At 61.2% G+C, this 4621-nt stretch overlaps 1 protein-coding gene across 3 annotated transcripts in view; it reads left to right on the top strand.

Annotated features, from left to right (window-relative positions):
- The first annotated feature begins 396 nt into the window (after positions 1-396).
- GDNF (glial cell derived neurotrophic factor) overlaps positions 397-4621 on the top strand; it is a 25512-nt gene continuing 21287 nt past the window's right edge. For 2 of the 3 annotated variants that reach the window (XM_029218147.1, XM_029218148.1), the window contains exon 1: positions 4352-4366. The gene's annotated coding sequence lies outside the window, so the exon portion shown is untranslated. Of the gene's footprint in view, positions 421-4351; positions 4367-4621 lie in introns of those variants that run through there. The other variant, XM_029218146.1, reaches the window with a different exon arrangement.

Below are 4621 nucleotides of genomic sequence, written 5' to 3'. Positions count from 1 at the left end.
CTCCCAGGCGCTGCGCCCCGAGAAGGCGCAGAGCGCGGCCGCCGCCGCTGAACCGGCCGCCGCGCCCCCCGCCCGCGCAACCCGGGCTAAAAGCGCGGCGCGCGCAGCCCTGTCACCCCCCCACCCAAGGCAGAGGCGGCTGCTCGGACCTCGGCTTCTGGGGGTGCGGGGAGCCGGCGGGGGAGCTGTCTGCATCCCTCGCCCTTCTCGCGGCGGCGGCGGCGGCGGCGGCGGGAGCCTTGGCCGCCGCCTCCTGCGCGCCCTTGCTGCCCCGAGCAGCCCCAGGATTGCGAACTCGTGCCCCTGACCTATCGGGCGGGGCTCCGCGCTCCTGCCCTCGGCCCGGATGGGTCTCCTGGCTGGGACTTGGGGCACCTGGAGTTAATGTCCAACTGGAGGTCTGCGGAGACTGGATCCGAGGTAAGCAGGGGCGGGCCTGGCGGAGCGGGCCTGGGGGGAGCGGGCGGGTGGCGCCTGAGTCGCCAGCGGGTGCGTCGGGCTGTGCGGCGCTGGAGACAGAGGGGGCGCGGCTGGACCCCAGAGCAGGCGGTGAGACTAGAAAGAGGGGACACTAGAACGAACCGAAGCGCCGAGAGGGCAGAAGAGAGAGAGAAGTGGAACCGGGGAGAGGCTGGGTTTGCGGAGGGGCAGGTTGCCTTTCCTCGCGGGCAAAAATCTCTGGTGCCCCTGCTGCCTCTGGACCCGGGCATATCCGACAGGGGCAATTTCCCTCCCCGACTCGGCGAGGTGCTCTTCCGTCAAGTCCCGGGAAGGTGCGGGACTGGAATCGCCTTTGAACCTACCACGACCAGAGTTGGGTTCTCTGTGGACGCGCAGCTGCATAGATATCATTAACGGGAGTGTAACTGGGTTTGGTCTGTTCCAAGAGAAAGTGTAGGCCCCGGGAGGGACTGCTGCAAAGGTGCTGAGAACCTAAAAGTAGAGAGCTCACCTCCTCCGGTGCGGTCTTGCAAATCTACATTCCTAGCCCTGGTCGGAACCCGGTTGCTGGCACTTTCCTAATGCCCGGTATCCCACCTCACCATCCCCGTCAAGCTTAAGAGACGGGCTTCCTGAACAGTCCAGGACCAGGGCCTCCGCCTCGAGCAGACTCTTGAACCTTCTCAAGGTCTCCCCTAAGCCATCTCGGTGATGGGTTGAATGACTTTCGTCTGTACTCTGTGCCACCTCCCCCAGTAACACCCCCGCCACCACCCTGGCACAGCCTCAGGGCTGATTTCGCTGTCGTTTGGTTTCCAGACCCACCGGGTGAAAACGAACTCTCTTCGGGGCGGGGAATGACTCCCGCCGGAACCCCCAGCCTCCTGACGCCTCCCTAGTTTCGGGGCTGGCACACGCGCCCGCAGAGCCGACGTGCGCGCCCCGGGGGAGCTGCCCAGCCCCGCGCTCGCAGCACTTTTGCTCATTGGTGGGGACAAACACAACTCTTCCGAGCCCTGCCGCGGATGTGTTAGAGCGCACTTCACTCTTCCGCAGTATATTTGGGGGGGAGTATAAGTGGTTTACAGTGTTGTGTTAGTTTCTGCTGTACAGTGAAGTGAATCAGCCATATGTATACATATATCCCCTCCCTCTTGGACCTCCCTCCCCGCCCCCATCCCACCCATCTAGACCATCTTGAATATACACTTAAGTATCCCAAGGAAGAGATGCTGCTGCCAACCTGACGCACGCACCTCTTCCCGCAAAGCCCTGGAAGAGGGAGCTGCTGGGCTTCCGCCCAGCCGCGACCAGGTCTCGCCCTCACAGTTTCGCCACGTCTTCGCTTCGGCAGGGTTCAGGGACAGTGTCGCCTTTTCCACAAGTGTCAGGTGTTCGGGGAGCCCGCTGCGTCGCCAGCCCACTCTCGCAAGGGGTTCGGGTGCCCCTGGGTCTGGCACCCGGCCTCGGGCCCTTTAACAGACAGACCCCTTCCCAGACTGTCTGCAGAAGGCGGCGCTCATTCTTTTTCCTACTCTGGTCTTGGGCCCGACAGAATAAGTCCTCCGTCCGTCCAGGACACAAGACACAGTTAAGAAAAGCAGTTCATCTTTTCAGCAACTTCTGTCCCTATCCCAAAAGAAAGCCCCCGAGTTACAGCACGCCGCCACCCACCCACCCCCGCCTCCCTTTTCTCCTCCTGAGACCGAGACCTGGATCTCGAAGGCAAAGCCTAAACAAACCTCCCAGTCTGCCACACACAAGAAGGCGCGGGGGCACTGGCGGCGGGAGCGCTCACACGCGCTGAAGCTGTCACTGTGACGCGGGGGAGGGGGGGAGTTCAAAAAGCAGGTTGCTGAGAAACCAGCTTAAGTGAGGTGGGTAGAGAAAAATTAGTGAGGATGAAGAGGGCTAGGAGCCTGAAAAGCAGGGATGCTTGTGAGGACATCCGAAGTTCCGGGGGGGGTAATTTGCATTTGGGGAAGGATTGTAAGGGGAGTGCTCGTTCATCGGTTCTATGCTTAAAATGACAACGCAGCCCCAGCCGCGTGGGCGCTCCAGGACTCCGGCGGTTTCTGGTGCCCTCTGGTGCTGGGAACCCAGAAGCGCCCCACGGCGAGCGGCGGCTTCTGCCGGCACTTTTGGCTCTTGGGACGTCCTTTCCGCCCTGGACTTGGGGACCACCAGGTGCCGGCGCCCGCGACGCTCCCCTTTTGCCCTGCCGGGCGCGTATAAGTCCTGGGCGCAGAGGGGAACCAGCCTGTAGGGTACGAGGACGGGTGCGGGGGTACCTGGCGGAGCCGACTTCGGGAGCAGAGCTTGGTTATCGCACGTGGCAGCGCGTTCCGCAATTCGCGCTCGTAGCAAAGGCGGACGGTTGCGGCAGAAATACGTCGGACAGATGTGCTTTAAGAAAGCGATAAAGAGACCATCAGGGAACCCGCGGGGTGTGGGGGGGGTGGGAAAAACCCCAGCGTGGACCGCTGTGAATGCGAGCCGCCGGATTCCCTCCTCTTGCTGCGCCAAGCAAACACCGGGAACTAAAGAGCCGCTCCGGCTGCAGCCTGCCCCGGCAGTGCGCAGAGGGAAGAATGCGCCCTCCCCGTCCGGGGGAGGTGGGAGAGCTCTTTTCGTGGCCTGCGCCGCACCCGGCCGAGGGCGGGAACCGGAGTCGGGAGCCTCCTTTGGCGAGGCGGGGAGTTTTCCGCTGAACTCTTTTGCCAACTTCGCCACACTTCTAATTGAGGATCTCCACGTCCAATTTAAAAAGCCCTCCGTCGGCCAAGCAGGAAAAAAAGGAAAAACCCTCTTAATGCGGAAGGGAAATCTGGTGCCTCTGTCGCTTCCTGCTGGCGGCCACCGCGATTTGGGATAGCGCATTAATCCCGCGCCTCCCCGGCCCTCAGGGCCGCCAGCCAGTTCGCACGCACCCGCGAGCGGGCCCTGGGCGAGGGGGCGGGAGGCCTCGCGTTCCCCAGTCCTCTCTGCTCGAGCGCCTCGCTGGGCTCGTTTTGCACGGCCTGGGTCAGGTGTTGCCTGGGCCCCCGCGCCCCAACCCACAGCCTTTCCTTTTCCCCGGGTCTGTAAATCAGCCAGCGGGGCATGGGGCGCCCGGAGCTGCAGGTTTTCGGAGTTCCTAGTCCCTACAGACTCCCCGAGCCCAACAGCTGCATAGCGAACAAACAGACGCCCAAAGGATGGAAAATGCATTCCCCTCCGCAGCGGTGGGAGGTGGCGGTCGAATGAAACGCTTCCCCGGGTGGCCTGCACCGGAAGCCGGGCGGGAGTTCTGGGTGGAGATGGGGGGCGGTTGCTGGAAGGGAGGCGGGCGCTCCTGCCTGCTAATGGAGAGGAAAGGGGCCAAAGTTTTTGTTTTTACCTGGAAACTCTTACTCTCTCCCACGGAAAAAGTTCAAGGAGATTTTCCTAAGAATCCCTTTTATTTGGAGGAAAGAGGGTAATCAACTGCATGAGTCTCGTAGCCCTTGGAAACTGAACACTGGCATTGGGAAGGCACTGGGTAACACCGCACCCCAAGGCGCCCGGGTCTCCCGCCACCTCCTAATTGTGTGGGGCTTGGCCCCGAGTTGAGGGGGCCTTTTTCTCACCAGCCCCCTGCTGCGTGACCCTCCTTTCTAGGGGTGTGCGGAGGGACAGACCAAACGGAGGCCCCTGACTCAGAGGACCTGAGCCCCACCGCGCGCCCTTTCCTGGTCTAGTCCTTCTGGTGCCCGTACTCCTCTGTAGCGTCCCGGACCGGGTGCAGTTGTCCAGGAGTGACTGTGACCGGGCGTGGGGAGCTCGCAACTCCTCTGCGAGGGGAAGGGATTTAAGGCCAGAATATCGCAACACTGCAAAAATAAAGAGGGCGTTCGGGGACACCACGAACATTTCAAGACAAAGGCAATCCCTACCTAACAGTAACGCTAAAGCATTTATTGAGCGCTTACTTTCAGCTTGGCTAGGCCTTTTCCTGTGTTAATATTCATAACCTTAAGAAATGGAAGTAGTATTTTAAACCGAGTTGAAGCTTTGGGAAGTGAAGTAACCTAACTCAGATATTCCCCAGACAGCCCCAAAGTCTCCAAGTCCCTACTAACTTCTTGTTCCGACGACAAAACACTAAGTTAAATAGGAGGAGGAGGAGGAGGAGGAGGAGGAGGAGGAGGAGGAGGAGGAG

Source organism: Monodon monoceros, unplaced genomic scaffold, assembly GCF_005190385.1.
Source record: "Monodon monoceros isolate NGI ecotype Baffin Bay Population unplaced genomic scaffold, NGI_Narwhal_1 Super_Scaffold_12, whole genome shotgun sequence".
Taxonomy (NCBI): domain Eukaryota; kingdom Metazoa; phylum Chordata; class Mammalia; order Artiodactyla; family Monodontidae; genus Monodon; species Monodon monoceros.
Note: the sequence above shows the minus strand (reverse complement) of the source record. Positions and strands in the feature narration are given on the sequence as shown.